This window comes from Canis lupus, chromosome 13 (genome assembly GCF_011100685.1).
Source record: "Canis lupus familiaris isolate Mischka breed German Shepherd chromosome 13, alternate assembly UU_Cfam_GSD_1.0, whole genome shotgun sequence".
NCBI lineage: Eukaryota > Metazoa > Chordata > Mammalia > Carnivora > Canidae > Canis > Canis lupus.
Genome location: NC_049234.1, coordinates 9,162,066 through 9,185,844, shown reverse-complemented (window position 1 = coordinate 9,185,844; position 23,779 = coordinate 9,162,066). Strand labels below are relative to the sequence as shown.

General features: G+C 37.0%; 1 long non-coding RNA gene across 1 annotated transcript; it reads right to left on the bottom strand.

Moving 5' to 3' along the window:
• Positions 1 to 2,670: 2,670 nt before the first annotated feature.
• LOC111098520 lies at positions 2,671 to 22,499 on the bottom strand. Its single transcript, XR_005368271.1, has 5 exons — positions 22,438 to 22,499; positions 19,727 to 19,887; positions 19,537 to 19,633; positions 4,496 to 4,734; positions 2,671 to 2,884 (listed from the first exon to the last, which is right to left on the bottom strand). It is a non-coding gene; the product is annotated as an uncharacterized LOC111098520 (long non-coding RNA).
• Between the last annotated feature and the right edge of the window lie 1,280 nt (positions 22,500 to 23,779).

The following is a 23,779-nucleotide window of genomic DNA, read 5'->3' as shown; positions in this document are numbered from 1 at the left end:
AGGGCAATTTTTCCCAAAGAGGATATTTAAAAAGGAAGGACATCCTAGAAAATGAAGTCAAGATTCGAGAAGGACTATACACTAAGAGTCTACCTCCAGGAAACAAAACTGAAAATGAATTAAGCTTTCTACACTAGCTCAGGTTAGTAGATCTTATAACAATTCCTCATTGGGATTTCAGAATTGCTATGGATCAGTGATTGCTAGGTTCTCTCCTTCTTCCCCTTTCTAAATAAGAGTGTTTATTGTGGGTTCTACTATTTTATGATGGATGTGTGGGGTGCAAATAACAAATCCTTTAGTTTATAGGACTTTGTCTGAAGAGGAGCTATGTTTGAGCATGATATATATAATATATATATATATAAAGATTGTATTTATTTATGAGAGATGCAGAGAGAGGCAGAGACATAGAGGGAGAAGCAGGCTCCTTATGGGGAGCCTGATGCGGAACTCGATCTCAGGACTCTGGGATCACAACATGAGCTGAAGGCAGATGCTCAACCACTGAGCCACCTGGATGCCCCAAGCATGATATATATTTTGAGAGTCTACATTTCAAGCTAGATATTTTGATTGAATGAAACCTTAGAGTATTGTTAGAATGGGTTGACTATATTTGTTTATGGGAAGGAAGTGAACATTTGTAAACAATGGCAGGCTGTGGGAGATTGCATTATTTCACAAATATTCATTCCCTCCATACCCTTGCCATGCTTCTCTATGAATACAGTCTACTTTCCTGCCCACTGACTTTAGCCTAGGTCATATTACTTTCTTTGGCTAAAAGAATATCTCAGTAGAAGTTTTAAATGTACTTGCATATTTTACATGGCTTGGTACCCAGTCTCTTGATTGTTCCCTCTAAAATGAGAATAGGATGTCCAAGGTACTGGCTTACTCCCTTAGATTGACCTATGAAATGAAAATATATGTTTCATGGGGGCAAGGTCTAGCTCTACCAAGCTCAGCTAAATCTGACAGAACCACCACCCTCACAAGCACATTTGTTGCTTTAACCCACAAAGACGTTGAGGTTATTTGTTACTACAGCAAAAGCTGGCTTACACAAGTTTTGAATGAATGGATGCTGAAAATAAGGAAGAATTTTATTGTCCACAAAAATGCTTGATTTATATATGAAAACCAAGAAAGTATCTGAATGTATATAACTAAACAAACTCTCAATAAGAATTATTTGCAGATAGAACTTACAGATACTAGTTGAGTTACTTGGTTATTTGGTTACCTGGATAGTAGTTTTAACCTAAGTCAAAAGCAATGACCCTATACTTAGTGGCATAGAAAGTATTTTAATAGGCTTTTCAGATGCCTTACATTTCTTTAAGAAAAAAAAAAAAAGTATCTATAGACCCAAAATTCCAAAAGAAATTCCACTATATACTAGAAGATGGGTCAACATTTCCAAGAATATGGATACTCAAGAAAGAGCTCTGCAGCTCTGCTCCTCCCCGTTCGACGGACAGCCACATCTTCTGGTGCAGTGCCAGATTTGGCCGTATTGGGTGCCTGGTCACCAGGGCTGCTTTTAACTCCAGCAAAGTGGATATTGTCGCCATCAATGACCCCTTCATTGATCTCAGCTACATAGTGTACATGTTCCAGTATGATTCTACCCATGGCAAATTCCACGGCACAGTCAAGGCTGAGAACAGGAAACTTGTCATCAACGGGAAGTCCATCTCCATCTTCCAGGAGCGAGATCCCACCAACATCAAATGGGGTGATGCTGGTGCTGAGTATGTTGTGGAGTACACTGGGGTCTTCACCACCATGGAGGAGGCTGGGGCTCACTTGAAGGGTGGGGCCAAGAGGGTCATCATCTCTGCTCCTTCTGCTGATGCCCCCATGTTTGTGATGGGTGTGAACCACGAGAAGTATGACAACTCCCTCAAGATTGTCAGCAATGCCTCCTGCACCATCAACTGCTTGGCTCCTCTAGCCAAAGTCATCCATGACCACTTCGGCATCGTGGAGGGCCTCATGACCACCGTCCATGCCATCACTGCCACCCAGAAGACCGTGGACGGCCCCACTGGGAAGCTGTGGCATGACGGCTGAGGGGCTGCCCAGAGCATCATCCCTGCTTCCACTGGCACCACCAAGGCTGTGGGCAAGGTCATCCCTGAGCTGAACGGGAAGCTCACTGGCATGGCCTTCCATGTCCCCACCCCCAATGTGTCAGTTGTGGATCTGACCTGCCGCCTGGAGAAAGCTGCCAAATATGACGACATCAAGAAGGTAGTGAAGCAGGCATCGGAGGGCCCCCTCAAGGGCATCCTGGGCTACACTGAGGACCAGGTTGTCTCCTGTGACTTCAACAGTGACACCCACTCTTCCATCTTCAACGCAGGGGCTGGCATTGCCCTCAATGACCACTTTGTCAAGCTCATTTCCTGGTATGACAATGAATTCAGCTACAGAAACCAGGTGGTGGACCTCATGGTCCAGATGGCCTCCAAGGAGTAAAAGCCTCCTGGACCACCAGCCCCAGCAAGAACAAGAGGAAGAGAGAGGCCCTCAGCTGCTGGGGAGTCCCTGCCCCAACTTAATCCCCCAACACACTGAGAATCTCCTGACCTCCAATTTATATCCTAGACCCCGAGGAAGGGGAGGGGCTTGGGGAGCCCTACCTTGTCATGTACCATCAATAAAGTATACTGTACCCAGCCAAAAAAAAAAAAAAGAAAGAGCTCTGCAGATTTAAAAAAGAGAATGCCAAAGTTGAATGTTTGAAACATTGGTTGTTTAATGTATATGCATGGTTATTTGAATAATAAAAATTTGTACCTGGAATGTAACTCAATTATGCATTATTTGTCCTTTGAATTTTCTTCACTCTGTAGTAAAGATTACTTATTAGCTGGAAAAAAAAGACAAAAGTGTTTTACTTAAAAAATATGTTTTGAATTGCATCCATGTGTCATTGAGAGAAGGATTGAATCAATAAATGTTGTGACAAAATGCCAAGAATCTAGGAGTTTGAAAGTTACTTAGAGGAACAGTATGGAGTTTCCTCAAAGAATTGAAAATAGAAACTACCTTATGATTCAGCAATTGCACTACTAAGTATTTGCACAAAGGATACAAAAATACTGATTTGAAGAGACACATAGACCTCAATGTTTATAGCAGCATTATCAACAATAGCCAATTATAGAAAGAGCCCAAATGTCCATCATCTGATGAATAGATAAAGAAGTTGTGGTATATATATATACAATAGAATATTACTCAGCCATAAAAAATCTTAAATCTTACCCTTTGCAACAACATGGATGGAACTAAATTGTATTATGCTAAGAGAAATAAATCAGTCAGAGAAAGACAAATACCATATGATTTCACTCATATGAGGAATTTAAGAACAAAACAGATGAACATAGGGAGTGAAAAAGAGAGACAAGCAAACCATAAAATAGACTCTTAACAAACTAGGGACTATTGAGGACTGTTGGAGGGAAAGTGGCTATAGGGTAATTGGTATTAAGGGTGGCACTTGTGGTAAGCACTGGGTGTTACATGTAAGTCATCAATCACTAAATTCTACTCCTAAAACTAATATTACACTGCATGTTAACTAACTGGAATTTAAATAAAAACTTTAAAAAAAAGAAAGTTAAATAGAAACTCCACATACAGTGAAGTATTTAAATAGCCTTACTTAGGAAATTCAGTCATCTACCACAGGCTGACTAATCTCCTTATCTTTTTAAATGATTTTGCAATTGTAAGAGTTAGCATCATCTGTGTTATTTTTAAATTCTTTTCCTTTTTTTTTTTTTTTGCAAGTACATTTTTAATAGTACAATATCATGAGTATTTCCTCAGTGGTTATACATTACAGAATTTTTATTCAGTCCTGTCAAAATATAATTGCTATATCCAACCTAAAGCAATTAAAATCTAAATTGTGAGGTAGTGGAGATTGAGAAACAATCTCACTACAATGAATTGGCATCACTGGAATGATTCACCTGATACAAGTTACTAATCAAATGAGTTAAGGGAAGTGGTTAATATTAGATTTTTTATATCATTAAAGTTCATTTTAAATGTTTAAACTAATGAACAATGCTCTGACGTGAGCAAAGGGATTGCACTAGTTGTGAGTTGGAATATAGAGATGCAATTATATGTAGAGATGTAGTTAAACATAGAGATGTAATTCAAATTTTAAAATTCTGAGAAAAATGCTTAAAATCATTTTCCAAATCATTCCCACCAGATACAACTAGAAATTCAGAATAGCTACAAAATCATACTAGAAGGGTAAGTGAATAATTGGCATTAGATAATCAAGCCTTCAGACAACATGAAAGAATAAACTTCTTCCTATAAGTAAGGTAGAAAGAGAGACAGAGGGGGAAAACACAACAGAAGGGATGACCCAAAGAGCATTCTTTGGAGCCCTTGTGCAGGACCCCAGACAGCTGTGATTTTGGCAATAGGTGATTTTAAGTTAACAACTTACCAAGCCCTTCCTTGATGTTCTTTTGACTCTCCCAACAGCCTAGTGAAGGAGGCTGACTTGGAAAGTCCACTGTGCCCAGGAAGGAGACTGAGCTCTGAGAGGCAGATGCCTCCCCCAAGCCTGTCAGTTGCTTGATGCACAGAATCAGGATTTACACTGAGATCTCCTGGCACCAAATCCAGGGTTCTTTCCATTCCATTCTCAGGGTCCCCTGGAGAGAGACTTCAGATGATGGGGACCTAAAGGTGAGAGAAGAACGTGATGATGAGGAAGTGGGAGGTAAGAAATGGAGATAAGCACAGAGAAAAGAATTAGCACAAAATACAGCATATTTCCCTATGAAATTATTTCAGGTGTGGAACTTCTGGGTCACCTGGGTGGCTCAGTCAGTTAAGTGACCGGCTTTTGATCTCAACTCAAGTCTTGATCTCAGGGTCCTGAGTTCAAGCCACACCTTGGGCTCCATGCTGGGTGTGAAGCCTACTTAAAAAAAATCAAGTGTGAAACTTGAAAATCTATAAATGTTATTTCTTTTTTTAAAAAAGGATTTTATTTATTCATCATAGACACAGAGAGAGAGTGGCAGAGACACAGGCAGAGGGAGAAGCAGGCTCCATGCAGGGAGCCCAATGTGGGACTCGATCCCAGGATTCCAGGATCACGCCCTGGGCCAAAGGCAGGCGCCGAACCGCTAAGCCACCCAGGGATCCCTATAAATGTTATTTCTAAACTCTGCCCATTTTCACATGAAAGAAAGGAGGGGAGGGAATGACTCCCTTTTCACTTCTGCTTCATTTTTTAAAAAAATTTTTTTTCAGTTTTTTATTTAAATTCTAGAAGATATGTTTATTTTTAAAAAATACTTATTTGAGAGAGAGCATGCTAGTGAGTTGGGGTGAGGGGCAGAGGGAGAGAATCCTCAGCAGACTCTGTACCCAGCCCCAGCTGGAGCTGGATACAGCGACCCATGAGATCATGACCTGAGCCAAAACCAAGAGTCCCATGCTCAACCAACTGAGCCACCCACGTGCCCCTAGAAAGACATGCTTATAAGAACTGGTCCCATTTCATGGATTGCTAATTTTGTGAACTTTTAAATAATGAATCATATGTACAAAAGTAATAGAAAGGATAAGACCTTGATAGCCAACCACTATCTTTCTTAAAGGAGAACGAGTACAGTATACTGAGTCCTTCATGAATCCACTCATTGAATAAGTATTGAGTACCTACTACATGTCAATCTGATCAACTGAAGTGATTTAAAAGAAATGACCATCTACTCGAGCATAAAATTTAACAGGTGTGTCTCCCCTTGTAGCTTTTGGGTTTTCATAGAGACTCCTTAAATAGCATTTGAGGCTTTTAGTTCTTCTAGCCTTAATCCCGTAATATTATACAGGAACCCTATTGATATGGAGCAAGGTATAGGGCAAGGGAAAGTGTTCTATGGGCCTATGATTAGATCTCAGATTAGGTCTCAAGTTTTTAGTGAGTCTAGGCTGGCTATTTCCCTTCCCTCAGGCTATTTAGGCCTTAGTGAAACCCCAATCAGTTAAACTCTGGTAAAATAGTTTCCTTTGAGGGGAGAACTTGCTAAGAACAATATTTCAAGGGCACCTGGGTGGCTCAGCAGTTGAGTGTCTGCCTTAGGCTCAGGTTGTGGTCCTGGGGTCTTAGGATGGAGCCCCACATCAGGCTCCCCCACAGGGAACCTACTTCTCCCTCTGCCTATGTCTCTGCCTCTCTCTGTGTGTCTCTCATGAATAAATAAATAAAATCTAAAAAAAAGAAAGAACATATTTCAAAATGATTATTCCTCCTCCTGCTGGAAGTACTAGAAGATCTGTCTCCCATCTTCACAGTGAGAACATGATAGGAGCTCTGGAGGTAAAACTCATGGAAATGGGAGTGTACCATTAAAATAGGGCCCTCTTGGAGTTTTTAACTCTTAAGCTAGTCTACATTAAGCCACTTAGTAGTTCCTTAGTTACAGTTTGAAGTATTCCTACAGATAACGGTTCCTACTACAGTCTGCTTCTACTGGGCTTCTATTCCTGGTAAACTGCAATTCTCTTTATCTTTCTGTCTCTCTGTTTTGAGGAGCAACATTTTGTTCTTTGACCTCAGTTCTCTGATGACTCCAAAATTGATGACTTTCAGTTTGTTCACCATTTTTCTTGTTGTAAGGATAGGAATGACAACTTCCGAGCTCTTTCAATACTTTATTTGCAATTACTACATTTTTTTCTGTTCTGTTTATTCTTATTTAAAAAATCGCTGGTTGTGGGGCTCCTGGGTAGCATCTGCAGTCAGCTCAGATGGTGATCTTAGAGTCCTAAGAGCCTGATGAGCCCTGCATCAGGCTCACGTTCTTTCTCTTGAGTAAATACATAAAATCTTTTAAAACAAATTAATAAATAAAATAAAAATGAAAAATGCTATTTAAACCCACTAAACTGGGTTAGTTTGATGATTACTAAGAGTATTAAAAGGAAACAGAATTGGAATGTGAACTGGTACTGCCACTCTGGAAAACTGTGGAGGTTCCTCAAAGAGTTAAAAGTAGAGCTACCCTACGACCCAGCAATTGCACTACTGGGTATTTACGCCAAAGATACAGATGCGGTGAAATGTCGGGATACCTACACCCCAATGTTTCTAGCAGCAATGTCCACAAGAGCCAAATTGTGGAAGGAGCCTCAGTGTCCATCGAAAGATGAATGGATACAGAACCTGTGGTCTATATATACAATGGAATATTACTCAGCCATTAGAAGGGACAAATACCCACCATTTGCTTCGACGTGGATGGAAAGGTATTATGCTGAATGAAGTAAGCCAATCGGAGAAGGACAATCATTATATGGTTTCACTCATGGGGAATACAAAAAATAGTGAAAGGGATCATAGGGGAAAGGAGGGAAAATGAGTGGGGAAAAATCAGAGAGGGTGACAAAACATGAGAGGCTCCTAACTCTGGGAAATGAACAAGGGGTAGTGGATAGTGGGATGGAGTAACTGGGTGACGGGCACTGAGTCAGGCACTTGACAGGATGAGCACTGGGTGTTATACTATATGTTGGCAAATCAACTCCAATAAATAAATAAATAAATAAATAAATAAATAAATAAAAATATATATATAAATTTAAATAAATAAATAAAGAGAAACAGAATTGAATGACAACCTGAAAGTGGGGAAACTATGACTCCAGAAGCAATAAAAATGATGGATTTGATTAGGTAAGAATTAGAAATGTGAAAATAATAAACACAACTAATAAAAAAAACAAATGACTGGCTAGGAAAAAGTGTATGTTATACACAAATGGTTCATATCTCTAATATATATAAAAGCTTCTAAAACTAAAGAAAAAAGACAACCTATAGAAAGATAGGCTAGAAATATGAATAGATATCATAGGAAAAAGAAATGTAAAAGGCTACTAAACATAAGAAAAGTTTTAAATTATATTCATAACAAAGAAGTAATAATTTAAAACTTCACTGAGTTATTATTTCTTTCTTATCAGATTGGAAAAAAATCCAAAAATCTGCAACATATTTTGTTGATAAGGCTATGAAGAAATAGCACCTTAATACATTGTTATGGAAATACAAAATGTTGAAACTCCTAAAGAGAGGGGAATTTGTCAATATATAGCAAAATTACACAAGTACTTACCCTTTTATTTAGCAATCCCACTTCTAGAAATCTACTACAAAGATACACCAGGAAAAAAATACAAAAAGGTAGGTTCACAGGAATTCATTGAAGTACTATTTGTAGGGGGGTTCAATAGGTTAAGCGTTTGCCTTTGACTATAGTAGGTCATGATCCCAGGGTCCTGGGATTGAGCCCCACGTGGGGTTCCCTACTCAGCTGTGAGTCTGCTTCTCCCCATCCCTCTTCCTCTGCCCTTCTTGTAAATGCACCTGTGCTCTGTCTCTCTCTCTCTTTATCTCAAATAAATAAAATCTTAAAAAATAAGAAATACTATTTGTAATAACAGACTGTAAACAAACCAAATGTTTATTAATAGGAAATGGGTTAAATAAAACCATGCTGTATCTGTACAATGAAATACTTTGCAGCCCTTTCAGAAGAGGCCAGAGAAAGCTCCCTTGTCCCTTCCACCATGGGAGGTTACACTGAGAAGTCAGCAATCTGCAACTCAGAAGAGGCTCTTTACCTGAACCCAGCCATGCTTGCATCAAGTTTTGGACTTCCAGCCTCCAGAACTCTGAGAAATTCTTGCTGCTTTTTATAAGCCACCTAATCTGTTGTATTTTGTTATAGCAGCCCAAATGTAAATGAGCTACCAAACCATAGAAAGACATGGAAGAAACTTAAAATACATGTTATTAAATGAAAGGAGCTAATCCAAAAACACTACCTACTGTGTGATGTTCTGGAAAAAGAAAACCTATGGAGACAGTAAAAGGATCAGTGGTTATCAGTATGCTCTTTTTCAATGTGGCCTTGCTATTTATTCTTCTATTAAAAGGTGGAGTCTATTTCCTCCACCATTGAATTTGGGATAGACTTAGTACTTATTATGCCTAATAGGAAATGTAATGCTTTGACTTCTGAGGGTAGGCCTTAAAAGTAATACAAGTTCTATCTTTGCATCTTATAATTCACCTTCTGTGAACTCAGCTACTATGCAATGAGGACGCCTGAACAGCCCCATGGAGAGATCTATGTGGAGAAAAACCAAACCTGACAACAGCCCCACCTGAGTCCTCAATCAGGAATGAGAAATAACTGTCAGAAATGTGAGAGAGACCATCTTAAAACTCTAGCCATCCCAGCACCCCCACTGACACCATGATCCCTGACAAAGAAGAAACTCTAGCAGTCCCTGCCTGAATTCTTGACCCAGAGAAGCATGAACAAATAAAGTCTTTTTGTTTTAAGCAATTAAGTTTGAGATGATGTGTTATTAGCAATGAATAACTGACATAAAAGTATATCTTTTTTTTTTATGATAGAGGGAAAGAGAGAGAGAGAGAGGCAGAGACACAGGCAGAGGGAGAAGCAGGCTCCATGCACCGGGAGCCCGACGTGGGATTCGATCCCGGGTCTCCAGGATCACGCCCTGGGCCAAAGGCAGGCGCTAAACCGCTGTGCCACCCAGGGATCCCATAAGAATATCTTACAGAAAAAAAAGAATATCTTACAGAGATCATTACTTCCTTATGAAGAGAAAATAGAGAACTACAATATAGATGTAATCTTCAAGCAAATAAATGAAAATAAATAATTTCACCTAAACACCAAAAAATTGATTTTATGATCTATGATTTTTAAAAATAATGCCAAAAGTAACGCAAGGCAGATTGTTAGTAAGTGGTTCAGAGCTAGAAAACCTCCACAGTCTTAGAACAGTGAGGTCTATTTAGCTGGAGTAAATAGTAAAATTAAAGAAATAGCAAGGAACTAGATGGGGGAAATTGATAGAGACATTAGCCTTAAATTAGTTCAGACTCTCTTCAAGAGGTAACCAGAAGTTGGCTGAAGAGTCTTAGTAGGGCAGTGACATGATCAAATCTGTATTTTGACAAAAGTGGTTGTTTTGTATGGATTATATGAGGAAAAACTTGACACATCAGGGCCACTTAGGATGATTTCCAGATATGAGGTTATGAGAAGTTGGACTAGGGAAATAACAGTGCATACAAGTTCAAGAACTATCTAATTAATAATTATGAGATGACTGAATGGTAAAGGGAATGATGAAGGAAAATCCAGAGATGATGCTGAGGTTTTGAGTTGGAATGACTAAGAAAATTGTGATGACACTGATGCAGAGAAGAAAACTAAGAAGAGATAATGGGTTGAAAAATAATAGTGATCTACTGAGTAGAATTCTAGACCTGAGTTAGTAAGTTCTTGACCTACTAAGTTAATGTTATATCCAAGTAGAAACATCCCATGTTTAGTTTCCGGCACAAAATTGAATTAAGGTGAGACATTAGAACTCATAATAATAAACACTGTTTTCCAAAATGTGTTTCTCAAACACTATTGACATGAGATGCCCCATTAAAAGATCCTGAGACTAAATACATTTTGAAGATGTTTACTACTTCTTGGATATTCATAATGCACATTAGAATATCACACTCAGAACAATCCTTCTGTACAGAGCCTATACAATTTTGCTTAAGCAAAACATTCCAAAGTATGGTCAACCCTTAACATACTTTATATCATGATCCACTTGGAAAATTCAAAGACTCATCAAGAATACACTTAATGGGGCACCCTGGGTGGCTCAGCAGTTTGGCGCCACCTTCAGCCCAGGGCATGATCCTGGAGACCTAGGATCGAGTCCCACATCAGGCTGCCTGCATGGAGCCTGCTTCTCCCTCTGCCTGTGTCTCTGACTCTCTCTCTCTCTCTCTCTCTCTCTCTCTGTGACTATCATGAATAAATAAATAAAATCTTTAAAAAAATAGTTTTAATGGCTTTAATGGTTATAGCCAATGCACAGTTATAGCCAATGCACAGAATCAATAAAAATGGGAAAGAAACTTGAGAGTAAAGGTCAAAGGGTTAAGTCATGAACTAGGATAGAGAAGAGTCTTCCATTGTCTGACAAATGGAAGGTGATCATGGAAGTTCAGTGTCACAGAAGATCACAGAAGCCAACCATTAAGTATGTTTCAGAGGGACAACATGGTCATGTACTACAGAAATGTTAAGAAGGCCAAAGCCAAAAAGAAAGGCCTGGAAAAGGTCATTGGATTTAGTAAGAGGTCAATAGTCACCCTTGAAAGAGTTTTGGTGAAAGGATTTGAGGGAAAATATATGACAGAGGCTAAAGAAGAAGTATGTTGTCATGACAGAAATCAAAATCGAGGGTAATAAATATTTACTTGCTATCTGAAAGTGAAAATCTGAGGGAAAGAAGTCTAGCTCCATGGGTTGTCTCTGTCAATTGGAAATTATCAATAGTGGAAAAAAATCTGTGCACATGCAAAGACAGATGAGAATACACCAGTGGAGCCAGTCTAGGAATGATACTAAAGAGTGAAAATACTCTGAGGAGTAAGGAATAGTCCCTAGGGCAAAAGGAGCATCTTTAATCTGGAAGAAGAAAAACAGCTTTTCTTCTGAGATGAGCACAAAAGACAGGTGATGTCAAAAGAGAGTTAAATGGGTGATGATGGAAGAGAAAATCTCTTAAGGATCAGCAGAGTGGGGGAAGGAAGCAGATGGCAGGGAGAAGGCTGTAGTTAGCAAAGAAGAGAACCAAATATATGCTCTTGGAAAAGGAGCAATGCCAGATCCCTTGAAGGACAGTAAAATCTGGGAGGTTGAGGAGGTCATTTAGGTTAATGTTGAATATAAAATGAAAGGGAATATAAATATTTATTTTTTAAATATTTATTATTTAATGCATATAATATGAAAAAATTTGGAAAAGATGGTAAGATCTGTCCCCTTATTGTTTATCAGTTTATTTTACTTGCTTATTAAAGATAAGAATTCTCCATTAAACTCATTAAGTTCTATTGGGCAGGCCTTGGTCTGTCTTGTTTGTTTTTGTGTGACTGACATCTAACAGTGACTGGCAGATAGTAGGTGGTTGGTAAATATTTGTTTAGAATTTACAAGTATGCTTTGGTTCAGGAGGCAAAGTGGAAGTGCAGGGCACAAATGATAGGAATAAATATTTGATTATAGCAGAAGAGGAAGACTAGGTTTGTGAGTGGGGAAACTGGCCTCATTAATAAACATTTCTGAGTCATAAAGCTGAAAATGACCTCTCAGATCATCTAATCTTGATTCCTGTTTCCAGGGAAGGCTCACTTAATTGCTCAGCCTTAAGAAACAAACTCAACCAAAAAAACTCATAATACCAGCAAAAGGCTGCAGTTGATTTCATCATTTGATTTTTTTTTTTACTATTACCCCAATGTGAAGAATATAAATATAGTCACAAGCTTTCCCCCTTCAACAGTTCACTTCCATTTCCTGCTAGTTGCTGCATTATCATCAATCTTTTCAAAGTCATTATTCCCATAATGCTTGGGCTTTCACTCTCCACTCCCAATGTCTACTCAAGATACACCCAAAATAAGTTCTAAAACACCCGATGAATATGAAATGAGGTGGAGAGCAAAGGCATTTCAGATGTGCCAGTAGGTCCTGGTGTTTCTGACTTAATAGGTTTGACTCCTCTTTTAAGACTAACAACACAGTGCAGCATGTAGCAAAAAGCATCAACTTTAGAGCCTACAGTCCAGATTCAGTTTTGAATCTCAAGCACAATTGCTTTACCATGTAATTCTATTTAAGTTATTCAACTCCATGCACTGAGGATGATAATAACATAGTTTTAGGCTGGTTTTGAAAATTATAGATAATGTCTATAATGTACCTGGTACAAAGCAAACACTCAATAAAGTGAAGCTACAAATATTTTTTTTCAGATATTCTGTTCTGATAGCCAAAATGCCACAGCTCGGGCCATAGTAAAACATGAAATGTTCCTGGCCATGGCGAGTGAAAAAAGGCAGTGAAAATGAGACTAAATACAGAAACATACTTGAAAGTCTGTTTAAGAAACAGATCCCACATCCCCCTTTCTACTGTAAACTGCAAGGCAACTTCAGTCTTCACGTCCTGGAAAGGACAGAAAATATTTCTCCGATGAGGGTAAAATAGAGAGTCTCGGGATCCCTGGGTGGCGCAGTGGTTTGGTGCCTGCCTTTGGCCCAGGGTGCGATCCTGGAGACCCGGGATCGAATCCCACATCGGGCTGCCAGTGCATGGAGCCTGCTTCTCCCTCTGCCTGTGTCTCTGCCTCTCTCTCTGTGACTATCATAAATAAATAAAAATAAAAAATAAAATAAAAGAGAGTCTCTGGAGAATGGGACACCAGAACCATTGGTATCTCTAATATCACACTAAAAATGTGGAGATTAAATCAATATTTACATTTTGAATGCTGAGATATCCTGCCTCCTTCCCTCATTCAGCTCCCAGGACTCTGAGAGCCAGATTTCTAACCTGCAGGCAAAAGTTTATAAGTTTTCTTTGGGCGAAATGACCAGCCTAAAAAGAAGTCTAAAGATATTGATCAGAAATTCACAAGAAGAAGAAGAAATTCAATGAAAAACAGACCAAGGAGAAAGTGAAGCCTGCAATTGACAAGCACCATCCACACATTCCAACTTGCAGTCAGGTTTTCAATGGCATTGTCTTTAGAAGAAAGATCAACTAAGGATTACCAGACAAATAAACAAGGGAATGGAGACTATTAAGAGAGAAGAAAAGTTTACTTTAAAAAATTGTCCTGAGATGTATAAGGCAAGGTGTATGAGGCAAGGTCAGTTTGCTATTTAAAATGGAGGAGGAATTATTCATAATTTTTAAAAGAGGTTTTGGAATTTTAAAAAAATGCAGAAACCAAAAATGCAGTAGAAAGGCTGGGGAAGGGCAGCCTGGATGGCTTAGCAGTTTAGCGCCGCCTTCAGCCCAGAGTGTGATCCTGGAGACCCAGGATCGAGTCCCATGTCAGGTTCCCTGCATGGAACCTGCTTCTCCCTCTGCCTGTGTCTCTGCCTCTCTCTCTCTCTCTCTCATGAATAAATAAATAAAATATTTAAAAAAAAAAAAGACTGGGGAATGACACTGAAGGAAACTTTCAGAGAGTAGAGTAAAAAGACAAACATAAAATGGGAAAGATAGGCAAATAGAGAACTAATCCAGGAAAGCCAATACACAAATAAAAGGATTTCCAGAAAGAGAAAATGCATGATGGAGTAGAGGAAGTCAACAAAGAATAATCCACAAAACGTCCCCTGAACTGAAGGATATGAGTTTGCAGGTAGAGGGGGCCTGATGAATGTGAATGTATCTGCCTTGGCACATTGGAAAAGCATGAATCCATACTAATATCAATTACAATACATTTCTGAACACTGGAAGCAAAGCAAAAACTCCACCCACCTCCAAAGAGAAGGTATAATGCAGAGACAGGTATTAGAATGCCTTTGGACTTCTCAAGAGCAGCCCTGGAATCTAAAAGGCATTGAAACAATGATTTTTAAGATACTGAGATTTCTAACCTAGAATTCTGTACTAATCGACTGTGAGGGAAAAATAAAGACATTTCAGACATCTAAAGTCATGAAAATCCAGCTGCTGTGAATCTCTCTCATCCACTGCTCGAGGATGTGTAATGTTACACTAAACAAGAGCATAAACCAAGTAAGAAAATACATAAGTTATAAGAAAGATATAGGAAAATGGGCAAAGTCAAACAGCTCCAGAAGAGATTTCTTCAAGAAAAATGAAATTGGTAGAATTGTCTGGATGTCTTTGAGGGATATAAACAACTAAATGTCTGAAATTAAGTTATATATTTAATTGTATATATAAAATTGCTAACCAAAGGATTTTACATGTAAAATACTAATGAAAGGGGGGCAGCCCGGGTGGCTCAGCAGTTTAGCACTGCCTTTGGCCCAGGGTGTGAGCCTGGAGACCTGGGATCAAGTCCCATGTCGGGCTCCCTGTATGGAGCCTGCTTCTCCCTCTGCCTATGTCTCTACCTCTGTGTGTGTGTGTGTGTGTGTGTGTGTGTGTGTGTGTGTGTCTCCCATGAATAAATAAATAAAATCTTTAAAAAAAAAAAGGGGGGGGGAGACAAGACAACGAACTCTAATAAAAAGTAAAATTAATCCAGTATAGTATGTGGCTCAGCAGGAAATATTGTTTAACTATTTATAAGAATTCAAACATTGAATATTGACCTAACTAGACATGATGTAACTATACTGGGAGGAAAAGAGCACAAAAAATATATAGGTGGGGATAGGATAGAGATAGGCAGTACCGTAAGTGGTTTCAAACAAAAGTGAATGCTAAATCCTTATTTGGAGGGAGATGACATGAGATAATATCTAAAACTGATAGATCAAGATATAGCAATAAAACCATGCTGCATAGAAATGTGCAGGTAAGTTTAAAATAACAAAAATATTTGATTTTGCTTTGAGGAATTAAGAAATAGAGAAGCAGTAAGGAAGAGGGAAAGTGTTTTACAGAACAATTTAAATTAACTATGTGCATGCATATCTTGAATAAAAAATTGAAATACACAGAAATTTGAAATGGAAAAAGAAATGGCTAGCAAGCTAGCTTAAGATTCCTTATCATTGAAGAGTTAAGAGGAAGGTAACTGGCTTTTACAAAGAGATGGCATTTGAACAAATGATGTGAATGGTAGAAAGAAGTAAAGAATGATAGAAATTCAGTAACATGGAAGTTGTCTGCATCTGAGTTCAGGAAAGGAGGGCATTGCCCCTAGGAACATGGACCAGATAACTAAAAGTATATTATTCCTATCAATAATTTCTGATGAGATAGAGTAACTCTAGACACAAAGTGAAGTAATATTTAACTTTAATACTTAATAATCTGTGAAGTTCCTAGACACATTGTGCAATTAAAGGAATGAATGAATTTAAAATGAATTAAATGAATTTTTAAGTTTATAGTCCCACATATTTCTCAGATACTTAGATTGAATTGAACTGAATTTAGTGAAATGTCAAAGAAAACATGTGAGTCCCATTATTTTATTGGGCCACACATAGAAAGGATAGTAGTTAGAAGCAAAACTCTTTAGGTTTACAAGTTTTTGATGTTTTAATGATTTTCCATTAAAATCAAGCAGTTTTATGCAATGAGGTTTACAGATATTTAGTAAAAGTTTCCTATTGAAGATGACACTTGACTTTTATGGTGCATTTTTCTTTTTTCTTTTTCTTTTTTAAAAGATTATATTTATTCATGAGAGACACAGAGAGAGAGGCAGAGACATAGGCAGAGGGATAAGAGGGCTCTGCAGGAGCCCGATGTGGGACTCGATCCCAGGATTCTCCCAGGATCCCGGGATCACACTCTGAGCCAAAGGCAGACGCTCAATCACTGAGCCACCCAGGGGTCCCAATGGCACATTTTTCAAAATGTTAATGATTAAGTAGTTTCCATTAAAAATGAAATATGTTTTAGTTTTTAATTTTAAATTAAGAAATCATATTTATAATCATTCTAAGTTATCTAATACCTTTTAAAGGGAACATTGTTAAGGCACCTGGGTGGCAGAGTCCATTAAGCATGGACTCTTGGTTTTGGCTCAGGTTGTGATCTCAAGGTTGTGCTCAGCCCAGAGTCTGCTTGAGATTCTCTCTCCCTCTTCTTCTGCCCTTCCCCACCTCTCTCTCACTCTGTCAAATAAATAAATAAATACATTCTTTAAAAAAAGAAAGTAGAAAAAAATAAAACAAAATTATTTTGCCAGCTTTAGCCAAAAAGTTTCAGGAGAAAAAATATAAGAAATGTTCTTATTTTCATGTCATAGCTGTCTCTTATATTTGGTGACATATCAATTAATAAAATATAAAAAAATTTTACAAACAAAAATTTTTTAATTAGAGGTGTTTTTGAAACAAGATATTACATAATTTGCCTACATATGTGTGTGTATGTGTGTATGTATTTATATCTAATTAGAATTTTACTTAGACATTATTTAGTCCATTCTTGACTTTTATCCAACAAGGAGGAACAGAATGGTTTAGTGGTTCCCTAATGCTAATATGACATAGCTGATTGGTGGAAAAGCAATTATAAAAATTCCTTGGTCTCCTGATCCTCAGTCACATTCTACTTCTGTATCATCAGTTATAAAAGTAATCTAAATTTTGGTCATTATGAATTTAAAAGGTTTTTAAAAGCATAATTTATTTTTTGAAGTGAAAGCAGGAGGAAAAGGACTTTTACAAATTATTCAATCAGAATTGAGACAGAAGATACTTATTAAGGAAAATGGGGACATTTTGGTAAGGCTGTAGATTGGCAATATGTCTCAATCAGACTTCCTATACATCTATTTAGCCCTAAATAGCATATCTATAAAAAGAGCTCCTCTCACTCTTCAGTCTGTGCAGCACAGGAAGGTAGAACCCTGGAAGAAAACCAGTCTTGCTGGCCTAAGAATTTAGAGGACTGAATTTGGGTCTGTTTGAGCCACTAAAATCTAAGGTGAAATCCCCTAAAGGAAGGAGCTACTGAGTGAGAAGCCTGGAAATCTGCATATAAACTCTCCTCAAATTGTTGGCTGACTGCCTGTCAATCCAAGGAACCTAGCAGAAGGTGACAGCTGTGAAAGGCTCTAAGAGCCAAGCAGAGATTTTAGCTGCTGCCCACCACAGCTAAGACACACCTTGAAGCTGAAATCCAACCAAGTTAAGTGACCTTGGTAACCACCTTGGGTTTTCCATGAAGCTAGGAACAAAGCCTACATCACTAAAACTAAAATATGAACCTGTCCTAAAAAAAAATGAAAACCAAGTTTCCACAAGTTTCCTCAAGTTAAAGGTGATCTGTCTGTAATTTAACTGCCTGCTAGAACAAAACTCAATACTTTTCAGAGGAAGATCCAGAGACCCTGCAATGTATTACCCACAGCATAACAATAAAAAATTACTAGAAAGGGAAAATGTGACTTACAGTCAATAGAAAGAGACCAACAAAGGCCGTAGGTGTTAGAGTTGGCAGAGAAAGACTTTAAAATAACTGTGATAAATATGTTTAAAAGTCTACCAGAAAAGATGAATATAACATATAAAGAAATGGGTAATGGAGAATAAAGATTAGAAAAGCAGAAACGAAACTGCCTTTATTCACAGACAACATGATTCTACAAGATTCTCCAAAAATCTTTTAATTCCAATAAGTGAACTCAGCAAGGTTCTAGGATATAAAAAGTCAGTATTTCTATACGATTTCAACAAACAATTGGAAATAACATTTAAAAATAAGTAATATTTATAATAGTGTCAAAAAACATTAAATACTTAAGAATGAACTTTTAAAAAGGTATAAAAGATCTCTACTTTTAAAACTACAAGTCTGCAGGAAGTAAGGCCAAAAAAGTAAAGAAATATACCATGTACATTGTTGCAGGATGATATTGTAAAGATGTCATTCCACCTAAAAATGATGTATAGAATCAGTATAATTCCAGCTCAGAATGCTGTTTTTTATAAAAATTGGTAGTCAAACATTCACTGTTAAATAGAAATACAAAGGACCAGAATAGCTAAAATAATCCTGAAAAAGAAACAAGTTGGAGGATTTAGACCATCTGACTCTAAGACTTATTACAAAGCTATAGTAATTAAGACAATGTGTTATTGGCATAAGAAAAGACAAATAAAAAAAAAAAGAAAAGAAAAGACAAATAGATGGGTTGAATAGAATAGAGAATCTAGAAATAGACCTCTCCCCATATGTATTCAGCCAATTGACAGAAATGCCAGAAATTCAATGAGGAAAAGAAAATATTTTCAACAAATGGTAGTAGAACAACTGGATATCTATATATCCTGACTAGTATATCACAACATATAAAAAATAATGTGAGGTGGATTGTAAACCTAAAATAAAAACTAAACTATAAAATCCTTAGAAGGAAGCATAAAGAATATCTTTGCAATAATGCAGTAGGAAAGGATTTCTTGGTATGTAAAAAGTAGTAACCATAAAAGAAAAAAGATACATTGGATTTTATCAAGATTAGAAACCGCTGTTCATCAAAAGACACGTTAAGGAAATGGAAAAGGTAATTCACATACTCACTATCAAGGCTTAGTGAGGCTCTACTACACAGCTTGCCTGTAATGGAAATATGATTTTAACACAGGTCTTTTGGTTTTATTTATATTTTTTTCTAGAGAAATAAAAATATCATAAATCTTGACACTGCAAAAGTACAGAAGTTGAGGTTTAAAAAATGGGCAGCATAAATGGAAGTTTGGATAGTGAAGTTAGCATCTTACTAATATGAAAAGTAAAGAGAAAGACAGATTAGTCAGAACAGGCAATAGCAATTTCAGTATAATATTTAAAGCCAGTCAGTAACCAATTCAGATCAAAGTAACAATAGGACTATTAAATCCTATGATTATTAAAATAAGTAGCAAGTAACATGAGTAGACTAAATACTCACCTTTTTTTTAATGAAGTAATATACTTTATTTAATATTATTGTGCTCCTGGTGTATATTTGACTTCACTAACACAGATCCAACCTGCATGAGGCCATACTTCAAAAAATAAACAATCCTGAGTTAGTGATCAAGCATTCCATGAAGTCGATAAGCTGTCCTTTGTACAAAAAGACATTTAAATCTGATTACTTCATTCTGTAGTTTTTCATTTGTTTGCTTGGTATCCTCCAAGGAGGCCAGAGTTTCGCTCTTCTCTTTGGTCATCTGTTCGATTACCCGCATGGCGTCTTCTGCTGTTTGAGCAGCTTTGACTTTGTCGGCTTGCTTTTTCATTTACGGTTGGGAATCAACTATAGTTGATAAGTCAAAAACTAGAAGTTAACATAAACATTTCACCTGGGAAAAACATTTAGAAATGGAGGAGGGGATTCTGCTTTTCATTTTATGTCCATTCTTTAAAATTTAATTTTTTCCATACATGTGCACTTATTGCATTGTTTTTAGACAAATAGATTATAAAGAATAGGAAAAGAGGGAAAGAGAGAAACCTACCTACCTAGAGGTTATCACTGCATAATGAAATTTCAGATGACTTCTTTCTTTATTACACCTGTCTGTATGGCTGACCATATTTTTATAATTATAACAAGAAAATAAAGCTGGTTTCCCTTGAAGAAAATCTCTAATTAAAAAAAAACAAACTATATTGAAGTACTGTATTGCCTACCAGAAAATAACATATGGCTGTGTTGGAGCTTTCTGGTGGGAAAATACTTTTCAGAATGTCAAAATACTATTAACTTCTTGGTCTGGTTCACTGTATTACACTGAATACAAACCACTGTTGTTTCAGTTAATGAATTCTGGAGAGTCCTTAGCCTCAAAGTGCCAGGTACGACTGTAGAATACTTGCCTATAGTTGAGCAGAAAGTTCTCACAATAATAAAATTACTGTCAAATGTCACTGAGTTCTTTGCAATTATTGTGGGAGTAAAGAAATCCTAAAAATACTCCTATGGTAGAGTCTTTACAGTTCATACTGACATAAACTCTTTTGGGATTCTTCTCTAAGATGAAGTCTACACCCATAATTATGTCATCATGTGTGCAGAGTGTCATTTTGATTCAGTTCTTGTAACTTGTTTATAAGCCTAGTCAAGCAATAGCTAATGGTGATGGCCAGAGCCATTTGCCATTTAGATACCAAAACGTGTTGTAGTGTTCCCATTAGAACTGTGATATGGGTTCATCTATATCCTAAATTAGGTGTGTAGAGAAAAAAAAATGCATACCTGTAGGAATGCATTTTATAGCAAGAAGGGTATTGTTCCAGAAATTAGTCATCAGGTTATCTTGGCCATTGTAAATTCAGTACTTCTGGGAATTATTCTCAGGAAAACATTAGGTAGAAGCTCTAACTAGGGGCTTGGATTTTGACTACTACAAAGACTGGGAAAAAAAAAAAAAGAAAAAAAAGACTGGGAAAAAATAAAGCACATAACAAGCTCCAGTGTATAATCTACCAAGTTAATTCCATGACATATGATGCTGAAAACTTGATCAGGATTCCTTATTGATTTTGTAAGATTATATTAATGGTTTATGTAGGATTATATTAAGGGTAGACTCCTTCACAAATGGCAATGAAATGTTCCCAATTCCCCTATTGCTTTATTCTTAAGTCTGGGCCAGATATTTGCAATCAACTTCTGCTGTGTATGTGCATTTTCTCCTTAGTTAAATTTAGAGTTCTCTAAGAACCTTGCTTACATAAATATAGGGAAATAGTTAAAAGTAGGGATTTTGAAGTCAGATCTGGGTCTGAATCCTTGAAGCTCAATTTGCTGGATAACCATCAACACAGTCATTGTGAACCTCAGTTTTTTTACTGATAAAAAAGGAATGAAAGCACAACTCAGAGTTGTTATAAATCAAATATGATAATCTATATAAATCACCTAGTGTAGTGGTTCCCAAGTGTATGCACACTGGGTTTTCCTGAGGAGCTTGGTATAAACCATTAATATAATCTTACAAAATCAATAAGGATTCCTGATCAAGTTTTCACTGTCATGTATCATGGAATTAACTTGGTAAATTATACACTGGAGCTTGTTATGTGCTTTATTCTTTTCCAGTCTTTGCAGTAGTTAAATAAAGTCCAAGCCACTAGTAATAATCCTAAGAGGCAAACACTATATAACCCCCAATTTCCAGATGATAAATGAGTTTGTAGATATTTAAAAACATAATCAAGATAATGTAATTATTACAAAGTAGAATCAATATTTAAACCCAGTTTGCCTGAATCCAAAGCCAAGCCCTCAGTTGTAATGCTATCCAGCCCCAAGCAAATTTCCTATCCAGAACTTTCCCAATCCAATTGAGGTATGGCATATTGACAATCTCAGTTTTGGGGGAAAAAGAAACACACATACACACAAACCCTCCTGAATTGAGAGTAAGCATTCAAAAAAAATCATAGAAACAACTGCTTTGTCTCAAGCAAATGATCAGACTGAAAGCATGGTCAAACTACTGAGGATTGTTGCAGGAAATTGGACAATAAGGTTAGGTATGTTTCTCATCAATAAACATATTCCATGTTAGACAATAATTTTTAAAAATTTTTTTAGACAATAGTTCTTAGTCATGCCAAATTTTTATTTTTTTTTTAAGATTCATTTATCTTTATGAGAGAGAGTGTGTGTGAATGAGCCGGGGGAGACGTAGAGGGAAGAGAGAATCTCAAGAGACTCCCCAATGAGCTCAGAGCTAGATGCAGGGCTGGTCCCACCACTCTGAGATCATGACCTGAGTCAAAACTAACAGTTTCAACTGACTGACCCACCCAAGCACCCCAGTCCTGCTGAATTTTTAAATAGAATTTTTCGGGATACCTGGGTGGCTCAGCGGTTGAGCGTCTGCCTTTGGCCTAGGCTGTGATCCTGGGAGTCCCGGGATTGAGTCCCACATCGGGCTCCCTGCATGGAGCCTGCCTATGTCTCTGCCTCTCTCTCTGTGTCTCTCATGAATAAATAAATAAATAAATAAATTTTTTAAAAAGACTTTTTCATAAAAACTCACTCCAGCTCCTTCTAAATGGATCAAGGACTCAAAAGACAAACATGTCTTTTGCTAGTTATATACTCAGCACTCACTTTTCACTTATCTGTGCTACAATAGTTAGCTTTTATCAAGAACCGGATTGATACAAATTTCAGCCACAATAATTGAAACATAGTCTGTGTTCAATAAAGTCCAAGTTCCAAATGAAGTGATAAAGCATGTGAGCATATCCTTCACAGAACCATCTGAACTGGATTTTTTACCCTAGCTTCTCAGTACAGACTAGAATAACTGTGAGACTTTTTAAAAAACAAAAAAATCCCCATAAAACAACTATTCTCTGTTATGACACCTGGGTTGTCTGGGTATCCAAATGAAGAAAAAGAACAAAATTAGAGGACAAATATGGTCTGATTTCAAGACTTATTATAAAACTACAGTAATTAAGACAGTGATTTATTGGCATAAAGGCAGACAATTGAACAAAATAGAGAGCCCAGATACAGCCCCACACATGTCTAGACAACTGATTTTTGACATAAGTACAAAGGCAATTTACTGAAGAAAAAGTAATGTTTTCAACAAATGGTGTTGGAATATTTGTGTATCCATATACAAAAAAAAAAAAAAAGAATTTCATCCATACCTCTTACCACATACAAAAATCAACTCAAAATGGATCATAGATTTAATGTAAAAATCTGAAACTATAGAATTTCTGAAGAACAACATGAAAGAAAATCTTTGAGACCTTGGGTTTAGACAAATATTTCTTAAATACAACATCAAAGACATACTCAATAAGAGAAAAAAAACATAAATTGTACTTCATCAAAATTTGAAAGTTCAGTTCTTCAAAAGATCCTATAAAAGAATGAAAAGACAATCCACAGATTGGAGAAAACATTTGCAAACTGTTGATCTAATATAGAACTTGTATCCAGAATATATAGCGGACTTTCCAAACTCAATAATAAGAAAACAATTCTTTTGTTTTTTTTTTTTCAGGGAGCAAGTGGTTTGAACAGACATCTCACCAAAAAGGGATATGGATAACAAATAAGCATGCAAAAGGATGCCCAGTGTCATTTGTCATTAGGTAAATGTAAAGTCAAACTGCAATGAGATACCACTACACATCTAACAGAATAGCTAAAATTAAAATAACTGACC